General features: G+C 34.1%; 1 protein-coding gene across 48 annotated transcripts in view; it reads right to left on the bottom strand.

The window, feature by feature from the left end:
• PTPRD (protein tyrosine phosphatase receptor type D) overlaps window positions 1–23,957 on the bottom strand; it is a 1,180,356-nt gene that overhangs the window by 860,208 nt on the left and 296,191 nt on the right. For 47 of the 48 annotated variants that reach the window (XM_032097314.1, XM_032097313.1, XM_032097327.1 and 44 more), the window contains one exon: window positions 21,190–21,297. The exons of the other annotated variant lie outside the window; for it this stretch is intronic. The gene's annotated coding sequence lies outside the window, so the exon portion shown is untranslated. The remainder of the gene's footprint in view (window positions 1–21,189; window positions 21,298–23,957) is intronic. 48 annotated transcript variants of the gene reach the window in all.

The raw sequence follows: 23,957 nt of genomic DNA, 5'->3' as shown, positions 1-23,957 counted from the left end.
TTGATTATATTTTTTCATACAGAACATTCAAGCCATTAAGGATGGGTTTCGGCATATTATTAACTGCAGTCTAATGTATGCATAAACAAAAATTCAGCAAGTATATGCAATCGACAATTTCCTTTTTAAAAATGGGAATTAAACAGTGGACTGATACTTTAAAAAGTGTGTGAGTGCCTAACATTTTTATAAAGACTTTAAAAATATCTTGATACCTATGTCCCATTGATTTCTTATAGTGATAGAGACTAATAAATCATTGTCATAAATTTTGTGCCATGATGTTCTGGAAGAAGTCTTAAATGTAGAAAAATGAAAAATGCACACGTGAGTAAATAGAAATAAATTTCAGAATTACGGCTTCCTTTTCTCTTTCAATTATGTTCCCTCTAAATTATTTTTTTAAATTTCATTTTCTAATGTAGGTAATGGAGTGTGTCATTAAACACAGCTAAACACATCTGATTAGCACAATCCAATGCAAGGAAAGGATGCAAAATTACAGTAGAGATTCCAGAAGCAGAATCTAACTCAAAGAACACAGCTACGGTGAAGCAAAATTGCTCATGAATTTGGACACTAAATTAATATAATTTTAAAACTAAAAAGAAATCTGAACATAAATCAATGGAGTCAGTTAAAGTATCCATTAACTGACTTACAGGAAGAATCGTAACTGCAAGTGTGGTTCTCAAAATTATTTCTGTATGAATAGCAATTTTCAAATATTTTCCAATGGTTTGCATACTACACATAATTTTTACAAAAAAAACTTTCTGAGCTTCCTTTACAAAAAAGAGCACGTATAATTTGTATATATAAATATCTAAATCAGTTTATTTTGTATATTCAATCTATAGCATTTAGTAACTGTGTTTCAGCCCAGTTCAGCTTTTCCTTTTTGATTTTCCCTAAGCAGTATTAAGCAAAATCTTTCTGTCAACTTAATGTATTTGCTTCTATATTAAGAGATCTAACTGTTGTAAAATAAGTAGAAAAGAAATACTCAGTCAACAATGTGGTCTGAAATGCATGAATGATGAAGGACAAAGATTTCACTCTTAAGAGCGACATCTCCCTGTACTGTGCATGAAAAAAATAGTACAAATGTGGGGAAAGTTTAACTCAGCCTGTATCCTGCAGATGCATTCTGTCTTTATCCAACTGAATTATAATTCAATATTAAACACACCATAACAAGTGCTGTTTAATATCTTAAATTTTTTTGTCTTTCTTCAAAACACGTTGAAACTTTGAAGACGTAGTTCCCAAATTAATTAGAAAAAAGCATCATTAAAGTATGCTTAATTTTTGTGTGTGTTTGCTTTCAGAAACTAATACTTCGTTTGGTTCCCCCACATCATAAAATAAGAAATTTGGCTGTTCCCCATGCTATGGAATGGAAAAAGGAGGAAGAAGTGGCAGAGGGAGACAGCAATGTACCATTGCTTTGGCCTCTAGACATGTGGCTTACTTTTAACTTTGCTCTTCCACAGCCTTCAAAGACAGTTACATTGTCTTCATTTCAAGACATTCAGTGTTCTGAACTTCAAAAACTCAAACCATATTATTTAGCTAGGCACAGATTCAGTGAAGTGTTTGATTGTAAACATCCAAACTAGATTACAGAATCAATAAAACTGAAATCGCGTGTGTTGTATTCAATATATCAACCTTTTTTCAATTATTATTTCAGGAAGGGCTGGACAGGACAGATTTGTCAAAAATAGAACCTGTTTAGCAGATATTCATTAAAGAATATTCTTCCTCAAGCTAAAACAATGAAATTAAAACTGAAAACTGTGCATATGAAAACTATGCATATGAAACTGTGCCAGGTTAAAATCAATGTTCTGCATTTCTGTACGATTTTTCTCCCAGTGAAAGTGATTAAGTTGAAATTTATTCCTTGTGTTCTTGAAGGTACATTTTAAGAGTGTAAAGTTACAGTTTAAAACATTCAATGCTTTCAAAAGTAACTACATTTAAAGCATATTGTCCTTGATTTTTTTTCCCCTGAATATCTCAAGACTATTTTTCCTAGAACTGATTCCTATATCTCTCTCTTACAGTATGTACAAATCATATGAGGTTTTCACATCAGTGCAAGCACTGTGAGGTACTTCAAAACATGCCAAATGCTTTACCGTTTCCCCCCACCTCTGTACTTATACTGACACTTTTGACTGTATTATCTACTTTATATATTAAAAAAAAAAAAAAAAAGGGAATGCTCTCATTCAAATTATTTTCCAAATGATCTAGGTACCCGATTGCTGACACAAGATTCACATATAAGTTAGCTTTCAAAATCCAGCTACCTTCCAATTCAGACACTAGGATCTGTTTCTAAAACAGTTTTGAGATGGATAAAACTAGAAATACAGAATTAGTGTTAATACAAACCATATTATAAGAGAGAGCACTAATAGCAAATCAAATTAACCTAGAAATTATTGTAAACTTGTTGTCAAGATACATCACCTTATGAGCAACAAAAAATTTCAGAAGATACTGTATACATTGCCTAACTGGTGGCCATTAACAAGATATTAACCCAGTGGTGAGTATTACATTTACTTCTAGACTGGCAAATGTCAAAATAAAGCACAGATGATTTGTAATGCTAAAGAAACACAATACAAAATTATTTTATCTATTTTATCCAATTAATTTAAGGAACAGAGAAACTGCCAAAGAGATTGAAAATAACTTTCCTATATCAACTGGCAGTCCATTCTTCATAACAGGAATCAAGAAACATCTCAGGTAAGTTTCTGTCCTGTAAATTACACCATCAACACAATACTGCACTATCAAAGAAGAAAGGACTGTTCTGACAGCATTTTTTATAACAAACATCCTGGAACCAATAATTTTCCTCTTTAGCTATCTTTCAGGCATGAACAGCAGAACAAAATGCAAAGTTCAGCTTCTTCTACAGACTTTAGCAGTCTTTGATTGGTGATGCATGCACTTTGCTCATTATAAATTAAAAAAGGGAGGCAGAGTTCTACCTGAAGAAGCATGTCTGTCAGATGTGTGGTTAGCATGGTGTTTTTCATAAAATTCTACTATGGATGAATAACATGCTGATTAATGGATTTTAAGAACGAGTTTGCAGTTTTGAAGGATAAGTACTCTTTCCAATTTTGCAATCAAAAAATTGTAAAGATTTTTTCATCTTACAAATATATGCACATTCATTTAGAGTTGGTATATTAATATATTAATAAATGACAACTGTTACAGAAGGTATTCTACCATTAAATTAAATACATTTCATGACCCACTCACTCAAAATGCATTATCGTTTATATATTATGCATGTAAATATAATGGCACATAAATGACAATCTTAAAGTCCCATGCAAAACCAAAAGCCTATTTGTCTGATGAGTTAAAATAACCTTGAATTATTTACAAAAACTTACTGTTTGATAACATTATAGTATTATGTAATTGTTCTATCAGCTAAAATTCTTAAAAAAATAAGAACAAAGCCTGCTAGACTATTCATCCAAAATTATCAGCATAGTTTATCAGGATAGTTTAGTGCAAGTTACAGGAGCAAAATGTCATAGGTTAGCAAGCATAGTCCTGGAAGGGATGTCCTTGCTAAGGGGTGCTTACAGCTTCCTCTGGGACCTGATAGAACCTATCAGCTGGCCAGTTTGAATATGGACAATTCTCTAAGCCACTTAAAGTTGTGACCACCTCTGTGATCCACACTTAAGAACAGACAAACTCCCCCCAAGCTCTCTCTCATTCCCGGTGCTGGCACAGGCGGCTGCGGGGCCCAAGCGGGGGCCAGTGGGCCCGGCCAGGCCCTGCTCAGGCCAGGTCGGGCCGGGCCACGGCTCCAGGATGACCCCCCCAGCAGGGCTGTGAGCAGCCAGAGCGGATCAGAACCTCCCCCCCTCCACTGCGGCCAAGATTTCAGCAAAGCAGCACTGCTGTCCGGCAGAGGCCGGGTGACCAACAGTGATAAGACACACAGCTGCAAGGCCGAGGTGAGATTAACCCTTTTATTGCTGTGAAGAGCTGAAAACCTGAGGGAAGAGAGAGAGGAGATGCTTAAAGCTGAAATTCTGTTGTGAAGCTATGATATATCAGAGTACCCATTGTAATTTCATGAAGATATGGGGGGTGGAGTGTTCAACTCGTAAGCAAAAGCACCTGCGCTGAGATAGGCAGATGCTGACGCAGCTGTAATTTCATGAGAAGTTTGGACAGGGAGAGATGGAAGTGATGAGGACTTTTGCTGCAAATGGGAAAGGAGAAAACCTCAGTTCCTAGAGATGCTCCCAGAGATAGTCTTAATGATTAAGATGAGGAGGATCCTTTGCTCCCAGGGAAGGAGAAGGGCCTCTGTTCTTAGAGTGAAACGCTCCCAGAGATGGGTGAAGAGAACTTTTGTTTCTGAACGGCTCAGCCTTAAAATTGTGCCCCAAAAACCTTCGAGAGTGGACCCTCGAAAGCAGTTGCGGGAAAAGCTGCAATGTCGTGGGAGGGGACTCACATGCGAGCAGAGAGACTCCTCTTCCTAAATGGACTGAACAATATTTGGAAGTGGGCGGCTGGCTCGTTGTGATAATGTTTTCTTAGCATGAGCAAGAAGAGACTTCTCTTTCTAAATGGACTGAACAAGGTTATTATGGAAGTGGTAAACAGACTGAACATCTTAAGGGCTGTCTTTTTACATTGTCAGTGGGAGAAGGGAGGAAGGTGGGGGGAGGAGGAGAGTTCTGGTATAATTTTTTTTCCCTCTTTTAGGTCTGTTAATAAACGTCTTTATATTCTTTCAAGTTTGGCGCCTGCTTTACTCTTCTCCTAATTCTTATCTCACAGCAGATAAACAGTAATGAGTATTTTGGACCAAACCACTACACTACATTGGTGTTTCTGCCCGGTTACAAACCGAACCCGCGACACAAAACCAGGAAAAAAAATCTGGATGTGAATCTTTAAGATGTTCCTTGCCCTAGGACAGTAATAATGATGTATTCCATGCTTATTTTTTTTTTTTCCCCTACAGGTCTTAAATTATGAAGATTCTACAACCTGCCTAGTATATACTCATTATTGAAGATATATTTATGGTCCAATAGAAATCTCACATGTAATCTTCTTACATCTTATAGCCACCATGGACACAAAATAGATCAGATTATTCTTTTTGAAGCAGGCTGCCTGGTTTTGGAGAGTGTTACCAGTTCCTAACCAGCCCTTCTTGTAGGTAACATATCTCCAGGTGTTTCAATCTGTTCTTGTTAATTAAGTTTTCCAGAGTTTTCTGGAGTTCTGGTCTTCTTCATGCGTTTCTCTAGGCTTTGCACAGATCTCACTCTTTTCCTAAAGGTCAGTTTCCAGACCTTCCAGTCCAGAGCTTATGCCAGGACTTCATCTATGAAGACTGTTACTCCTTACTATATATTTCTAGAACTGTAATTTTTTAAAATGTATATATGCTAAATTCAATATTTGATACTGTATTCATAAGCATGTAGAATGTGTAAGAACATCTTTTTAATTTTTAGCTAATTGTGTAAGATTTTTTGATCTATGGCAACTTCACAGGGAATGCTACTTTATATGTCTTATTACAGTAAGCTGATAATAGCTATTCTTTCAGTGAGGTCCCTTGAATAGATTTTCATCTTTCTTAAGAAACTTTCACTTAGACCTCCATGCTTCCCTGCTTTACTTGTGGAAACATCATACAAGACAATGACAAAAATCTTAGTTGGGTAATGATACTGACATATACATTTTCTTTCTCTGTAAGTTTTGTTAGCCTGCTCTAGAAGGAAATGAAATTGTTTTGATATGATATGCCTAGAATAAATTCAAGTTGGACATTTCTCTTCTACTTTTAACTTCATATGAGCAAATACAATTTATTTTATTATCTGTCCCAGTGTTTTCTGAAAACTGTAGTTATTGTTGCATGTCTATAATTCTTCAACTGCTTCTTCTGAAAGCCTGAAAATATATTCAGCATTTTTCAGTCTTCTGGAACCTGGTCTCTTCTCTGCATGTTCTCAAAGATAAGTCTTAATGAATGCATAAGTATGTCAAATATTTGAAAAGTGTATTTTTTTCAAGTAGTCTCTAGCTGTTCCCTACTCTCTGTACCCTGAATTTTTATTCATACTTATACAGCAATCCCCACAGTGGACTTTTAGAAGGACAAAGATAGTGGATGATTATGCTCTCCCACCATTATTTGTTAACAGCATTTTGATTCATTCGAGAATTAATATTCTACTCAGTTTTTCTGCTTCTACCAATGCATGTACAGTTTAATTACTCGTAAATTATTATCATGTTTTTATACTCTGTTAATCTGATACCTTGTATTGATTTACCAAATCGTACAAATGAAGAGCCTGAAAACTTTAAGTAACTCTAACAACATCAAATATTTAAACCATTTTGATAAGAAATCACTGTGTATCAAGAGAACATTTCAAGACTGAGGAGAAAATAGGAGGTTAAGGGGTTTTCCTCAGTTTTAATGATCTCTCTTAGCTACAGGCACTTCAGATAAGCCTGGTGATGAACCACAGCAGAGCGAAACTGAAAGAACTTGGAAACAAGTACTTTCAAGAACCTACTGCTCACAGATGGACAATAATTTCTTCTTGCCCACTGTTCCTAAACTGGGAATCACCTTACTACTGGGAACACCTCAGTACCTTTTGCTATTTTGAACTAGGAACAAAGTTTTTGGGAACGCAGAATAGCTAGCTTGTATATATAATGCAATATTAATATTTACTCTGAGACCACAGATAATTTGTTAGCATAACAAATAATGTTTGATACTCTTCCATAAATGGAGAAAATTCACAATCTGAAAATATTAGCCAATACAGCAAAACACACATAAATTGACAAAGCATTGATTTTCCTGGAAGAGCAGTAGTAGCTGAAATTTCCTGCCAGCTATATACTTTATTACAATAATAAAAACAAATAAACTTGTTCTTTTCTATTTTTTCCCTGCAAAAATACAACCTAAAATCATAATGGAAGTTAATTTGAATAATATTTGTGAATCTTCTTTTTCTCAATATTTATGTATTTTAATAAACAGTGTAAATTAGAAACTTGTTCATTTCTATCCTGAATGGAAAATGAGAAAAGTATGCACTCACATTAATGGTTTTATTAATTAGCTGTGATTTAAAAAAACCCACAAGCAAACATCCAAACAAGTATTTCTTTTATGTCTTTTCTGGGACTACTGTTCTGCATTTACTGACTATATAAAATGAGGCAATCAGGTTTCAGTTAAAGAGAAATGTGTTAAAAAACTATAGCAATTTATTTTTCTAGCATTATTATACAGAAAAAGTGACTTTCCCCCCATTTAGTCCTTTTTAAAACATATTTCAAAGTATGTATTTCATTATTTCCTAGGATATTAACATCTTACTATAATACAACTGCAAATCAAATTCTTTAGATATCCTAGGTAGATGTTAGAATGCATCCTGTTCTGTGCATCTGTACATTTTTTTTGGTCATTCACCAAGTCCTATTTATTGAATTATCACACACAGATTATTTCAACACAGGAAAGTAAATCACTTGATGCTTTCTAAGAATTTTAATAATAATGTGTGTAAAGAGAGGGACAAGACAAATGACCACATAAAAACCTGAGGCTTCAGCAATGTATATTCAATATGGTGGACCAAGGTAATAAAACCATATGCTAATGCAAATCGTAATATATGTAGGCTTCAAACTGGAGTTCAAAGGTACGGATTAAATGACAGCTTTTAGCACTAAGAGTATAAATGGAAAAAATTTTCAGTTGAAAATATGGCGGTTTAACAGTATGTAAAGCATGGTAATAGCTCAACATTTACAGAAGGAAATAGTAACATGAAAGGAAAAATCCTCAACATGATTTTTTATTTATATGTTAATTGATGTGTCAAGCATTTCTTATCAAGGGAGAGGCAAGGATTAGCTAGTGTTTGTAAAGTCAAAACTGCTTAGAATCAATTTGCTCATCATTCAAAAGTGTCAGGTACCATTATCCTAGTTAATTTGTTTACATTCAGTTTTTTCTTCCTAGGTTATGGATATTTTTAGTATTTTGATATAATAGGGGAAAAATTTCTATCAGTTTGCATTTTTATTGCTACATTACTGAACTAGGCTTTAAAGTGTGCATGTAAGTTTTTAAAAGGACTCTATCTTCCCTGGACCATTAAAATTTTTTTGGAAATATTAGAGTACATTTTTTTGTGACACTTCAGTATATTGTAGTAAAAAATAATATTTCAGTTGGAAAATTATTAAAAAATCTCATTAATATGATAAATTTTAGACATGGTCATATCTTTTAATTAAATCACATTGAAAAAGCTGATCTGAACTTAGTTAACTATGAGGTACAACTGATGAAGTTCCCTTGATCATGCAGAAGATCAAAGAAAGAATGGAATTGCACTGGCTGGTAAATTACTTAAACACTGTTTTGATTAAAGAATAGTAGCTAATAGTCAATTTAATTGCATTAGAGCCAGCACCCCACTGATAATAAACCTGGGTTATATAGTTAGCATGTCCTCTATAAATTGTGTTTATGTTGGATTGATTTTATGCAGTTCTGGACACAGATTTGCACTACAGAGACTTGTGGATAAAGCTAATCTTGATTTTAAATTTATGCTTAAAAAAACCCTCTCATTTAAAAATAAAAAGAAGAAGGAAGAGGAAAAACAAATAAAAACCAAAAGACTTCCAAGTTATAAACAAAGGTGTGTTATCCAGAAGCAGAACCCCACTATCTTTATCCTGATTTCCCCTACTGTTAACTTAATTCCCAAAGTACAATTGTCAACCATTTTCTTTGAAGAAAAAAACCCAAGGTATGTACACAAGACTGAAAATCATTTAACAAGTAAAATTTTTGCTTAGGCATTGACTATTAATATTTTCCATACTAAATTGTTGTTCAAATGTAAGCTCTGTATTCTTCTGTTTTATGCAGATTTCATTTCAAAAGTGTTTTAAGATTTCTGTGAGGTTAAACTCATTTTTTAGAACTGGCAACACACTTTGGGAAAAAAAGTTTTGGTTTGCAGCAAAATGGTATATGTAATCCCTTTTTATCCTCTAATATCTTATCTTGAACCAGGTGAAAAGGCGTTTGCATGATCACTCTAGGCCAAAGGATACCAAGTTTATATATAGGATTCCACTCTGTAAAGAGGCAAGGGATTTTGAGTGTCTCTCTTTTGTTTTCCAGGTTGAATGTGACTACATCTCAGTGTGACAGCCTGGCTCTATGTTTGTGGAAATAAATGACTTGTGATAGGAACAGGGACCTCACAGCCATCTGAAAAATATATACACCAGTCACTTCCCTCAAACCAATTCTTGCGAACCTTCTAGAAGTAGAACAGGCACAGTTGCAGCTGCTTCACTGAGTCATAAGAGAATTTCTCCACCTATCCCCATAAGCGCAAGTCAAGATGACCTCCTCTTTAAGGAAAAATGTGAAAACACTGATGACTGACATATTGGACCTGTTTTACTGCTTTCTTTAGAATTCAAGGTTCCTGATTTAGGTGGCTGACCTATGGGGATATTCATATCCTCTGTGACTTGTTTTCCAGGTGGAGCTAGAGGGAAAGCAAATAATACAGGCCAACCTTGGAGTATATTTGCTTCAGATTCAGTTCTAATGTTATGCTGGGTACCTCAGCTGATAAATGCTATTGAGTCTGACTAAGTTATCATGTTTTCTGTATTTATTTCCAAGACTTCTGACTATTTTATCATCTGACTGCACCAGAGCAATCACAAATGTGTCCATATCTGTCTGACAGTGTACTGGGGTACCCTAGCCTCATTGCAAAGAATCCCTTCAAGGTTTGAAAATGAAGTCATTTTTTCTACTCACTTGTTTAGAATCTACCATGTGCCTGTGTGTATTTTCTGTCTGACTGTGAATCATGCAGAATAAGTTTAAAGAATAATAATTAATAGGCATTAACAATATGCAGGCCTTCTGCATACCAGAGGTACAAGGAAGTCTTGTACATGAATATTAATCTTATTGCTTTGCATGATGTCCAAGAAAATCTCCCTACACAATGCATAAAATAAGTTTTTTTATATAAGTGAAGGTAGTGGATTGTCTTTCCATGTCTTGTAGAGAATTTTTTTAACAGTATTTTAGTGTAAAGATTCTCTAAAATTGAATATAACATCATCAAAAATAACTAGGAATTTCAGCAAGTGTGAATGATCTTAAGAGCATCTTTTTTCAATATCTAGCAGATTATGAGCAAATCTTTCTTAAAAGTTTGCTTACTCCTGAACTCAAGAGCGTAAGTTTTGACTGTTGATGAAAGAGAGAAATTAGAATGAGGGAAAAGTTTAATTCCTATTTCAAATGAATTATTATTTACCTTTCAGATTCTGATAACGGATGAAAATTGAATGGCATGCAATAAATTTTACATTTCTTAGGCCACTTCTTTTAATTTCATAAGAGTTAATTTATTCTCAGAGAGTGAATTAATAATCAGTCATATTGATATTAATTTTATGCGGTCTTTCAACATCAAACTTCCTATTTACTTCACTTTGTTTTATAAGATAATGTCAATCCTCCTAAAATATCTACTAGAGTGGAAATTTCCGTCTTAGGAAACTACTGTGTCTTTAATAACCACTATAAAAATTGTAGTGTGTATTGTTGATTGGCATGAAAATCACTTAATTTTTTTTTTTAACTGGTTTATTTCCCAGAATCTACTTGGCTTTTGCCTCTCCTGACTCTGTATTGACCACTAAAGATATAACTGATCTTCTGCCTCCAAATTCCTGCTGTTTCATGAGCTCTGTTACAATTCAACATAATCTATTTCCCACTGATGTTGAAAAACATAATAAGGTCACAGCAGGGAAGATTTAGCTTCATTAAAACATTATTATTATAAAAAATAAAATGAGCTAAAGTAAATTGGTTCTGTCCTTGTGGTACAGTTTGCATATATCCACATTAATCTGAGCATATAAAGCAGCAATAAATCTGCTAGTCCTATTACATTACAAATTATTCTCCTTATCTTTCGTTTCACTATGGGAACCTCTAGTGGCAGATGAACTTTCCAGGTGATATCTATCTTTGTTGGATAAAAAGATATGAAACCTCTCTGGAAGAACCAGAAAACCCATTCAATAGAAATGTTTATTTTTCTCTCTAAATTGTTTTTATTTTGCCTGTGCCCAACTAATGTACATGACAGAATTATTTAAAAGAAATCAGCAAACAAGGAAATTAATTTAAATGTTGACCCTCTCAGACTTTCATTTACCATCAAAACCATAAGAAAAGGACTGGGCATAAGATTTAAGGTAGAGAGTCAGTGGTTGTTCAATTAATCTAGTTTAACTGATACTAAAATCTGACAGAACAAATTACAAGTTGCAGGCAGAAAGGCTTATCAATTCATTACTACTTTCAAGGTTCTCCCTTCTCTTTCTCTTTGCCTTCAGCTGCTGGCAAAGGATAGGCTTTTGCAGTTCAATTTTTCAGTTTATTTTTGACTGCTTTTAATTAAATTTGATGGCCTGCTTCTGCACCAGGGAAGTTATTGGAATTGCACTGCATTTTGCTGTTATAATGATGGCTCCCTTGATGTCTGTTCATTATTAACTGCTTTTCAAAATGCTTCTCTCAACTCTCATTTTATAAATATTTAAATAACTGTGAATTTCTATAACATAAATATCTGGGCTTTAGCGATAGGAATTCTATTGCCTATTTAATATGTTTTACATAGTAATATGATTTTTAAATAAAGTTATACATTATAATGTTAATTGGGAAAGTGTTGTCCGTAAATCGTCTTACTTGTACGTGTCAGCAGAAATTGTAGTCATATTTCAAAGCAGCAGTAATCAATGAATTATCCAGTAGTTTGTGAACTATTGCTTATGTGACTATAATTTTCACACATCTTAATTATTTAGAGCAAAAGAAAAATAAGTAAATAATATAAAATGAAACAGAGCTCTTAAAATCTTTGCACTACAAGTGATTCTACTGGGATTAACTTCAATGTCTTCTGAAACATATTTCTATTTTTAGCAAATTTACCAGGAGTAAAAGGATAGAGCAAATAAAAGGGAAGGTTTTTTCATTACCATTACTTTGAGTAATGTGAAACAAGAGACTGTTTACAGTTAAAGCCCTTAAAACCCTGCAACAGGCAGGACTTAGTTCTTAAAACAAATTACCCCTTTTTACTGTTTAATGAGTCAGCTACTTGCCCCATCTTCCATGGGCAGGGAGCCTTAAAGAATTATAATACTCTTCCAAATATTAACGAAAATACTTTGCACGTCCTTTCTGACATGACAAGTTCTTTATTCTGCAACAAGTCACATTGTCTTCAGTGAAAACTCTCTCACAGGAGAGATGCATTCACTATGAGTAATGTGGGCAAAATGTGGCACAGCACTACTCAGTAGTGAGCAAATTTTGCCTATGGAATACAAAAAGGAGGAGAATAAAAGGTAGTTTGCCATGTAGTTCTAGGAGCTTAGAATTATTTTAGAACACTTATTTTCTAGAAAACTGAAAATTTAAATTGTAAACTGTCTATCTCTTTGCTAAAAGGCCTATCTTCCTATTTGCCAGTCTTCCTCATTACTTCTACATGGCAATTTTTTTTCATTTTTCTGTTTTCTTTCGTATGGGCTCAAATTTATCCTGTCTTCAGTTTTAGGGATTACCTGCTGCTGCTAGTTCCTCACCTATTTTTTTTTACTCATTTAGAAGAATGTTTGGGGTTTTTTCTTACCTTTATTTAAACAAAACAATAATCATACATAAAAGGTAGAAAGTCTTATTAGTTAGAACTATGCTTTATGCAGTCAAAGTAATACATATATGCTGGCCTTCTACAATTGTTCTGATAGAGCCTTTCTGTATAAACACACTTAAAAATAATTAAAAATACTACAAAAAAGTTACATTCAAAGTGCACTTAATTCCTCTACAGACATTCAGAAATCAAATGGCTAAAGTTTGGTTAAAATTAATTTCATTTTTTGTTTAATGTAACTCTATACTGGATCCATTCACATGACAACTGAAACTGAATGGCACAGAAATTCGCCTGCATGACAGATGAAAAAGATACTGATATAGTTACATGCTGCAAGTGCAGCGAGGAAGCTACTTTTACAGTTGTAAAAGCATATAGAATCTAAGCTGAATTCACATGCATGGTGGTTTCAGGCCATGTGTCCTTCACAGGCCTGAGGAGCAGAGGAGAATAGCTGGAGTCAAGAGAGAAAAAAACTGTAATTTCAGTCTGAAGAGGTGGTTGGAACAGTGAAGCAAAAATGTGTGAATGGAATGTAACCTATGAATCTAGTATGTAATCACCACTCCTCAGTCTTCTCTTTGCTGAATGTGACCACCCACAATTCGCATTTTAAGTTAATGCCTGTATATCTGTCTAAGAACTGTACTGTGGTCCACTGCAAACTAAAAGTTCAGTTTGCATGAGATCTTTCAGTGATGATACAATAGGTCAGCACAGAAGTGATTTATCCTACAAGGACTGAGTTTCATGGGTAAACCTGAAACCCACCAGGTCTGGAACAAGTTTCACACAGATTTCAGAAGGGACCTCTGAAGACAAATGAAAAAAACCCAAGTGCATGAGCTGCTCTCTTGGAACATTGCTGAGCTTTCCACAACCTCACTAAATGTGTTGAGGTGGAGGGATCAGGTGTTATATTTACTGCTAATATGCTTTGAAGCTGTAAAGGTTTAAACATGATTTTTGCTGTAGTAAGCAGTGATGTGTTTGTGTGCATGTAGACTGCTTGCCAATCTGGCTGATACTATTTGAATGCTAATGGTTTACAGAGAACAGAAAGTCAGATTTAAACTGCTTTTAAAAAAGGACACACAGCATCAAACTACAATGGTTTGTGAGATTTTTACTGACTACAGATAAAATCTTCGGGGGGGTCGTTTTTGTAAAATATCTGCTTGCTTGTTTGATTTGCAACGTAGACAATTAATTCAGAATTTCTTTCCTGTGAGTTACTGCAAACATTCCTGAGTGAAGGAACAAAACTTTTCTTTAGAAATAATTCAGCCAGCAGCTATACTACTATGGATAATATATTCATCCATACATGAATATAAAAATCAATACCAGAAAGGAAAGAAATAAGAAACTTAATAGCTTTAAGAGGATGTCAATTTTAGATTTTGTTACCTTTTTATTTTAGGGTTTGAGTCAAAAGGAGATGTAGAAAGATGAGATATAGAGTCAAGAATGTTTCCTCTTATTTTCTGTTCCATAAAATACAAACCATTTTGCTACAAGTGGTATGTATTTTATTCCAACATATTTAAGTGAAAACAACACCATTTTTGTGACTTCTCCTACATTCAGAGGAAATAAATTAGCAAATCTTTATGGTTAAAAATTTACTTCTGAATTTGAGTAAAGCACATTACAGAAAAGTTACAGAAGAGAATATGCAAAATATAAAACCTAATGAAAAACAGAGATCTTCAGAGATAAGGGAAGGAGTCACTGCCTTTCATAGTAAATGTGGATATGTTGGCAAAGTAAAACTTTTAAAAATACTTTAAATGAATGAATTTTGCTATTTGTATCAGTTCTGACATTTTTAAGTCTCACATGTAAGCAATTAATGTCAGAGGTAATGCTTATTTAATGAATAGCCAACATTTTATGATAGAAATCAGATAGAAAACACTGGCAGCATAGAGAAGAAAATTTCTTTCTCATAATAATGATGTATCAGTCTTTAGTACTAGGACAAGTACTTACAGACTGAACAGTACTCACTGTAGTAAATGAAAACTTCAGTACTGCCAGTAGCAGACCACAGGTATTATGCTCATTTTACAAACTTTCATAAATTAAGTTCATCAGTCTTGCTTTATCTGAAACAGCCTTGAGCTGCCTGAAGTTGTGCTTAAATTTGTTCAGATATAATATTTTCTCCTGACTTTCCTATCTCTGATTTATTTTAGTCAGAGGTTTTGGATGTTGAGGTTTTTTGATGGTTTTTGGTTGTTTGCTTGCTTTGGCATTTTTTTCTCCTTGTATGTGTATGTGGGAGGTGGTTTTTTGTTTGGTGCTGGTTTTTTTAGTATATAACCATAATTTTAAATACAGTTTAATAACATCTATGTAAAGTCTGTATGTAACATCTGTGGGGTTTTCATAATGATTTGGTCAAGAGGGCTTCCTGACATGAAAGCAGAGGCTTTGGAAATAGGGTGCATAATGGAGTGTAGAGAAGCAAAGGGAGTAAATAACAAGAAAAGTGGTTCAGATGGTACTGGAGACTCTACAGTTATGAAGAACTTATAAGCTTTGGGTCAACATAACTTGATTCTTATGGGGCACTTTAAGAACCCAGACATTTGTGGGAAGAAGAATACAGCAGCTCATATAAAATCCAGCAAGTTCCAGGAATGTGAAGAGGACTGCTTCCTCATACAAATGTTAGATGTGTCAACCAGGAATGAGGCCCAGCTGGACTTGTTACTCACAAACCAAGAAAACCTGCTATGCAATTATCTTGGTTAGTCAAAATCTTAGCTGCAGTGATCACAATATTTTGGAGCTTGGGATCGAGTGGAGCACATAAATTTTGTACTAAGACAAAGATTTTAGAAAAGCAAACTTCAGCATGCCCAGAACACAGTTGGGGTATTCTGTGGAAGCTTCCCTGGAGGAAAAAGGAGCTATTGAGTGCTGAAAGGTTTTCAAGAATGCACTCCTGGAAGCAAAAACCAGTTAATCCCCTTTAAAGGTAAGGGGACTACTACTTTAAAGTAGGCAGAGCAAGAGATCCCCTTTGGCTTAACTACAAGCTTTTTTGGTCTGATCAGAACCAAAAGAGAAGCATACCAAAAATTTCAAAACAGATGAAGACCCATTGAGAAACACAAGAGCTTTTCCAGGGTGTGCAGAGATGCCATTACAAAAGCAAAAGCTCAGCTCAAACTGGTATTGACCAGATATGTCAAAAACTACAAGAAAGTGTTCAATGACAAGCAGAAACAAAAAATTTTGCCCTTTTTAAATACAAATATTTGTGTGTGAAAGTGAAAATGGACCACTTGTTTTCTCTATTACTGACAGCCCTGCACAAAGGACAGCTTCATTTTCAAGACCCTAACATAGGATCTGGAAAAGTAGTTCCTGGGACTCCCATATATTTAAGAAAAGGAGAAATTAAGGAGAAATTTATTGCTTTTTCCTCACCTGAATTTCACATTTGCATAAAAAGAAGAGTAGTTTCACTCGACAGGAATTATGAAAATAGAAGATGTCAGGATTCTACATGCATTGATACTCATTATATTCACATGCCATCTTTATTTGGTCTGCTCTTGGATTGCTTCCTTTATTGAGTAGTTTGTATGTGTGTTGCACATAGAGTACAATAACCATCAACAAATTCTGCACTTATAAATATACAGAAGTGCTTAAAATTCTATCTTTGTAAATTTTCTGATTTCAAAGACTTTTAAGAATATGTTATTTACATAAGCACTCTACTATTTAGAAGATCTTTTAAACTTATGTAAAATGCTCTCAAGACTTAATTTTAATATATTAACAGGCCTTAGTTTAAGAACTGCAGACAGAATTTTCAACATGCTTAAAGGGAATCAGTTTCCTCTTTTATCTATATATAACTTTTAAACTCATTATGGATGAACAAACAGTTAACAGAACTTCTTACACTGGAGATGATGCCATGTAAACAACTCCAAAACTGGTAACAAGAACTGTTGCCCATACTCACTACCTGCCTATTCAAAGCACTAAAAAATAGGGAAACAGAAGTTAAGCTTTTTTCTTGCCTTTATTTATAACTTGAATCAATTCAGAGAAATGTCCTCAGTACATGCATAGTTTCTCTTTTCTTGTGTCTAAGGGAATTGTCAGTTCAGTATGTTTCTAAATTCTGTTATCTTTACACACATAAATGGAACAATTATAAGAGATTACAAGATTAAGAGACAAATCATAACCAATTAGACCTTGTCAAATTTTGTCATTACACAGAACTTCAGGAAAGCTGCTAAAATGTTAACCTTGACCTTCAGCATGTATTAAAATCAGGGACTATCAGTTGATAATCAGATAAGTGCTCTCTGTGGAAAGAATAGAAGACCTCATCCAGTGAGGGTACTAAAAGCTTGTGAAAATCTAATCCCGATGTTATCCAGGTTAACAGATGCAAAGTGTTAACCTTTCTTAGAGATGAGGTCTGGAACTCTGGAACAAGGGTCAAGATAAACAGGTTCCATTTCTGGCCTAATAGCATACTCCTAATGTCAAATGCTCACTTTGCTGTGACCTTGTTCCCAAATGTAGAATGAGTATAACAGTGTTTCTTTCCCTTGCCTTTTATTCTATCACTGGGACAAAGATGGCGTAGAAAGAGACCGAGACAGAAGTGTTTTGGTGTTGGGGTATTTTAAATTGCTGTAACATGAACAGCAATAGTCTTAAGATCTATATCCTTCATTTTTCTAGGTTTTATTTTTTTGTCACTCATATTGTAAGTGTTAAACCAAATTGATTAACATACACAGATTTTATTTTTAATCAAAAGATCATTTGCTTTAGCTTTTGTACTTTGCTCACTGGAAATACTTGTGAAATATGTAACTTAACACACTCATTGTTCATCTGATTTTTTCTGTGTTCCAGAAGATATAAAATTTTTTGACAATTTAGTCATTGCACTCTCTTAATTCTGAATTTTTTTCACTACATGCCAGTTAATACTTGGGAACGATTTGAATGGTACATACTGAATATATACCAATGTAAAATGAATCTGGGTTGCACTTAGCTGCAATCTGCTACAATATGCATTATGTCCTCATTCAAGCCTAAATTTCTGATAATTTCACTTTTCGTACTTTGCCTCAAGAAGGTTATCTTGACATCCAAAATAAAAAGGGGTCCATATGTTACAGTAGAGAGCTATCTCAACATCTCACAGGCTTTCTTGCACCCCCAGACCATAGTGGTCAGATTTAACTCCATTACATCGATGCCTGTCTCATACTGTGGCACCCAAAGCCTGACAGATGTGATCTTACAGTATGAATAGCAATGCAAAATTGCTTTTCCATATCTTCTGGCTGCACCCTTGCTAATGCAGTCCAGGGTATGAAACTGCTTTTACTGGGTCTACTGATGCCTTGGGGACAGCCTAGTGGCCCCAAATCTCCCAGAGCTGTTACTGCAGAGCAGCTCCCCAGCTGGTCAGGATCAGCCTTTGCTCTTGCTTCCCAGATGCAGCACTTCACATCCATTTTCATGGGGCTCCTGTCAGATAATTTGTCTCTGCAAAAGCCCTAACTTCTACTATACTGATCACTTCATGAACATTTTGGATCTTCTACAAGCATGATGAGAGTGAAATCTGCACCATTTTCAGGCTATTAATGAAGAACATTAAACATTATTAGTCTTGGTATTTCTCCTAGACAGACAGCACAGCTTTCTGGTCTCTAGCTGGGCTATAGATCACAATAGTAAGAACAGCAGTCCAGGCCATTTTCACACTGTAGGTTGCTTATCTGTAGGTTGCTTATCACCAACCTGGTAACAAAGGTACTATGAAAGCTGCATCAGAGGACTTCCTAAAGTCACGGTAATCAAGTACAGGCATCTTTGCCTGTCTGCAGTTTCTCATCAAGGCTATCACATTGGATAGGTATGATTTTCACAGACCTGGATTTTCCCAAGTTTGTTAAATAATGTCTATGATCTACAGCCACCTCTGTTCTACAGTTCACGTAACAGATGTTAAAATATAAGATGCTACTTATCTGCTATGTATGATTATTGTGATATTTCTAAATTAATAATTTCAGTTTAAAATCAGAAATAAGTAAAATAAAGCTGCTGTAAATAACTATGACCTTAAAGGGATGTGTATACCATTCAAATTCCCCATCAGAGTGTTGAGATTTCCATTTATTCATTACTATGTTTATTAGTTCCAATAATTCCATAATTTTTTTTCACCCCTGAGAAACATTTTGTTTGTGAAACACAGAATTTTAGCATAATGTAGTAAATAGAATGGATGAAATATTCAATAAAACTTAGTGTATTGTTGCAGAAGCACTGGTGCTAATTCCACCTTGCATGTGATTGAAGGAATAGGTAACATACCTCCACATTGCTTCTGCTTATTATGTATGTATCTAAGAAGTAAAAATTTTTTGCTGCTTGAGAACTGGATAAGCTTTTGATTTCTTTGTCTGACCTCATAATATTGAAATATTGGGTAAACAACTTTAAAAAATAGTCTTACTCTTTATACCAATAATGACTGATTTGTGGCAGAAAACAGAAGAAAATATTGGTTTCTAAGATTTCACTTTTAACATATTAAAAAAAACCCCCAACCTGTTCCATTCACAAGCAACTGAAAAATATTAACAGAAATGAATAAGTTGGAAACTAGAAAAGTTATGTATATTTCATATACATATATGTATGTCTACCAGTCTCCAGGGTACCTAGGCAATGGTCACAAGATAATTATATTCTAGCTTGAGATCTTTCCCCTCTTTAAGTATGTATCCTATTCAAGAGTGGCTTTTGGTAAAAATATGTCTAAATTTTATGGGCTCTTGCTTATTAGTTGCTTCATCTTGTCATTAATTAGATAATGATAAAGAACTCTCCTTCTCAAAGTCTCAGGGTTTTTTGGGGTAAGATCTTTCTAGGATTCATCTTTTTCAGTAGTTACTAACAAATACTAACACACTTTATTCAAGACATTTGAATAAATGAATTTGAACCTGTAAAGAGTCCTATTTCTTTTATTCAATGTAGGAAATACTGTATATGAGCAGTAACCTAGCTTGGTTTGTCTAGCACTGGACCAAGAAGACAAACATCCCTTCAAATTTTTCAGTATTTCTAATTGATGATCCAAGACAAACACAGCCACTGAAAAGAATTTAGCTTCTCTGTTAAACTATGTCTATAAAAATATCTCCAAATGTATAGATTTTGAGCAATTTTCAAACTTTCAAGTATTTTAACAGTGTGAGATAATTGTTTGTTTTGCAGTGACACCAGCATATTTTCAGACATTCAACAATTTTGCAGTAACATGTCTTTTCTTTCTCTCTGATGAATGAACATCTTTTATTGATACTCTGCCCTCACCACCCCTTTCTTTCTTCTTCCCTTTTTCTTTTTCAGACTTTTCTTCTTTTCCCAGGCTAGTATCATCCAGGTTTCTTAGCAGTTGTTCAAAAAGGAAAATAGATTTTCACTGAGAAATTATATTGTGAATAAAAAGCAGATCCCACAAACTGAAAACCATCCTGCCTTTATCTTCTCCACAATTTCCTACTAGCTATAGAAAAGTGGAATTTCTCAATATCTATCAAGAAAGAAAACCAAGGAAAAATAAAATTCCAAGTAGAACTGAGATAGTGGTGTCCATGAATATTAAAAATATAGGACTAGAAGGATGACAGGTGTACTTTAATGTGTGTGCATAATTCCTGTATGTGTGACTGTAGCACTGCTGTCAGCTTAGCTCTTTCCATGTGAAACATAATATGTGCACCTCCCTCAGAGATAATTTTTGGACAACCAAAGCCTCTAACTCTGTCTTTCACCCACAGTTGTCTCCCATGAGACATGCAGTAGGAAGTAAGGTTAATTTATTTAGCACCCAAATATTATCACTTAGGGGTTTTTTCACCAGTTTGTGTTCTACATCAACAGATTACTATTTATCTACATTTTCTTGATCTTTGAATATTTTCACCATGTTCATGTTTATATTTATGTTTTATTTTTCATTACTTTCAGATAGTGCTTTTGATTGTCTAGAAAGGAAGAGGAATCAGAATGAGATGGCATCAAATTTGCAAAATAACATTATGAACAGATGAAGTTACATACTGATCTAAAGATGTGTTTAAGAATTCTACAACAAGGGAAATCAAAGTGCTCTACAGTAAGAGCATAGATATACATAGAAAATGTATTTTCAATTTGTGTTTGTCACTAGAAATCAGCAGGCTTTGTAAATTTGGTCTGAAATTAATCTCCAAATATGTAAGACATCACTTACTTGGAGTTGAGGCTGATCAGTTCTGCCACAGCTGGTGCCAACATTCTGTCAGTCAAATTCTTAACTGGATTGTAAAGGGTGAGGAAACCAGTTGCTTTTTACTCCCACCTGGAATGAAATACTGTGTCAATTACTATTTTTCTTCCCTATCCTCCAAGTGCAATAAGACATTTATTACATTATCTTAGCCTGTCACATTAAGGGGTCATCTAAGCACTTACACAAAGGGTGGAAGCAAAAAATATTTCTCTCTTTGAAATTCTCCTTGTGTGATACAATACACATGTAAATAAGTACTCTAAATAATAATTTATTTAGTGTATATTTATTCATATATGTGTTTATTCATGTAACGTCTGCATTTCTAAATGTTGATGCTGAAGAAATTAAAGTTAGAAAACCTAGCAGTAGCAAATATAAATGTTTCAGAGCAAAGTAATTTAATGTAGGTATCTAAATACCAAAATTTCATTTTTATTTTGGTTTTGAAGTACCATTTATTTTTTTTTCCAATTTTTTTCACCTTATTATAGACCATAGTCTTCAAATTTATGATAAAATTATTTATAAAGCAAAAGATTAATGAAAAAGTCTCTCAATTTTAAATTGCACTGTTCACCTTTGAAAGGAAATGAAGATGGGGGAAACTAATATAATAATATAACATAATATAAAATAATATAATATAATATAACATAATATGATATAATATGACATAATATGATATAATATAATAATATATATCAATCTACAAGAAGATGGGAAAAAGAAGATTCTAAAAATCCTAGCCCAATCAGTCTAACTTAAGTTCCTGGGAAAAAAATTGTAGTATCAGTCTTCATGAAAGCTATTTGCAGGCAGAAGAAGGACAAGCAGTGGTAGCATGGCAAAGGGCAGATATCTGAAGGGACAGAGATATGCGTGAAGATATGTGGAAAAACGAAGTGGGAAAAACTGTCATCTAGAACATGTAAATATTCAGTAATTTTGTTATGTCTTGTGACCATATGATATATCTGTCCTTCCAACCAAAAGAAAATCAAACATATTACAGGTCTCAGCTGTATTACAACCCAGTGAATGGGTTTCTACAGCAGGCATAATTTTTCAGAAGCTCACTGACTTAAAACAACTTAATAGTGAGTTTGTCTGCAGTGGTAGCAATATGGACAGAACAACAATGTTCAGAAAATCACAAGTGGCTTATAAAATTTCAGATCTTTATCCATCAATATTCCTTGCTGTACAGGATATACACCTTGTGAAGAAATGATAGGTTATAAAAACACCCTGCAAGAAGATGGATTAATAGTATATAGTTGGTTATTCAAAGTGTATATAAATATTGGTTGGAGAGGCACTGTGCACCTGAAAAATTTATGGCCTTTCATTTACAGTGTAAACAGTTAGGAGAACTAGACTATGTCACATGCTGACATTATTTTATGAATTAATGTTACTTTATTGAAGGAAAATTGCACATCTTTATTTTTTCAGAAAAATAACTATGTTCTAAACTTTAAAAACTTCAGTAACACTTTTCCTTTCCTCTAATTGTTCAAATAATTCATTAGTTCAAAACAATTGAAATGATCGTATAAAATTAATATGCGATCTCCTAACAGCTGAAATCTCCTTTTACTATGTTCTAATTCTAATATAAAGAAACAAATTTCTAATCTTAGACATATATATATAATTCAAAAAAAATAAAAAGACTACATTATTCCAGAAACACTCAGCAACTGCAGGATTAAACAATTAGTAAACACATTCTCTCAGACGCCCTTTTGTAGTTGTTCCTCCAGTACAAGCTTTAGTGGAAGTTGTTTATAGGTAAGTCCTCTGTTCGGATAAATTTAATTTAAAATAACTGTCTAGTACAGGATTGAACTAGGGCTTTTTTTTCCAACTCTTGTAATATTTTTGAATTTTGAAACATTTATTCACAGGCAGAATTCCAGACATATTTGAAGATTTTGTCAGAAACCCAACAGAAAAGAAAAAGTACAGGCAAATATAACTTTCCAAAAGAAAAGTACAGGCAAATATAACTATGTCTTCTTGATACTTTTAGACTGCAAGGATAAATAAGTGGAATGTGAAAAGGAGAATTAAATCTCTCCAAAGTGCTTCAACAATAAATCCTCTTTGTTGTATATGTCATCACAAGTTGCATCCTGCAACTAATTAATAATTTCTTAACAGAAATTATTCTAATGGTGAATTTCCAAACAGCTCTAGTCTGGAATCCTCCAAGGCAGAGAAGCACAGGAGACCTATGTTAATTAACTAATCACTGAATCATCAGCTGAGGCTAAGAGGTAAAAATCTCTTCTCTCTTGTTACTCCTAACTTGAAATTGGAAAACAAACTAGTGCAGCAGCATCATGAGATTTTTCTCCCACACTGGAGCTGCTGTAGGGAATCAAACTGGGTACACATTTTCAATTACAGTGAAGCAAATGCCACTTCTCTCAGAATATCTTTTCCTTGTTACATTTTAAATTAAAATTGATTTCTTTCAATGTACTTCATCTTGTCCTATGTCTTTTCTTGGCTTCTCTTCTCCTTTTCTTTCCCAGAACTCAGTTTCCCCTTCCCTTAGTTCCAAACGTACACATTTCAGTCTCAGCAAACCTATGAGCATTTTCAACATCTTTTTGCCAATCAGCCCAGCAGCTGGTTTTTCTCTTTTCTAATAGGGATGCAGTTGGTGCAAAGTTATTTTTGCCTGTATTTTGCACTTGTTATCAGTTGGGAACAGA

The sequence above is a fragment of the Corvus moneduloides genome, chromosome Z (assembly GCF_009650955.1).
Source record: "Corvus moneduloides isolate bCorMon1 chromosome Z, bCorMon1.pri, whole genome shotgun sequence".
Classification (NCBI taxonomy): Eukaryota; Metazoa; Chordata; class Aves; order Passeriformes; family Corvidae; genus Corvus; species Corvus moneduloides.
Note: the sequence above shows the minus strand (reverse complement) of the source record. Positions and strands in the feature narration are given on the sequence as shown.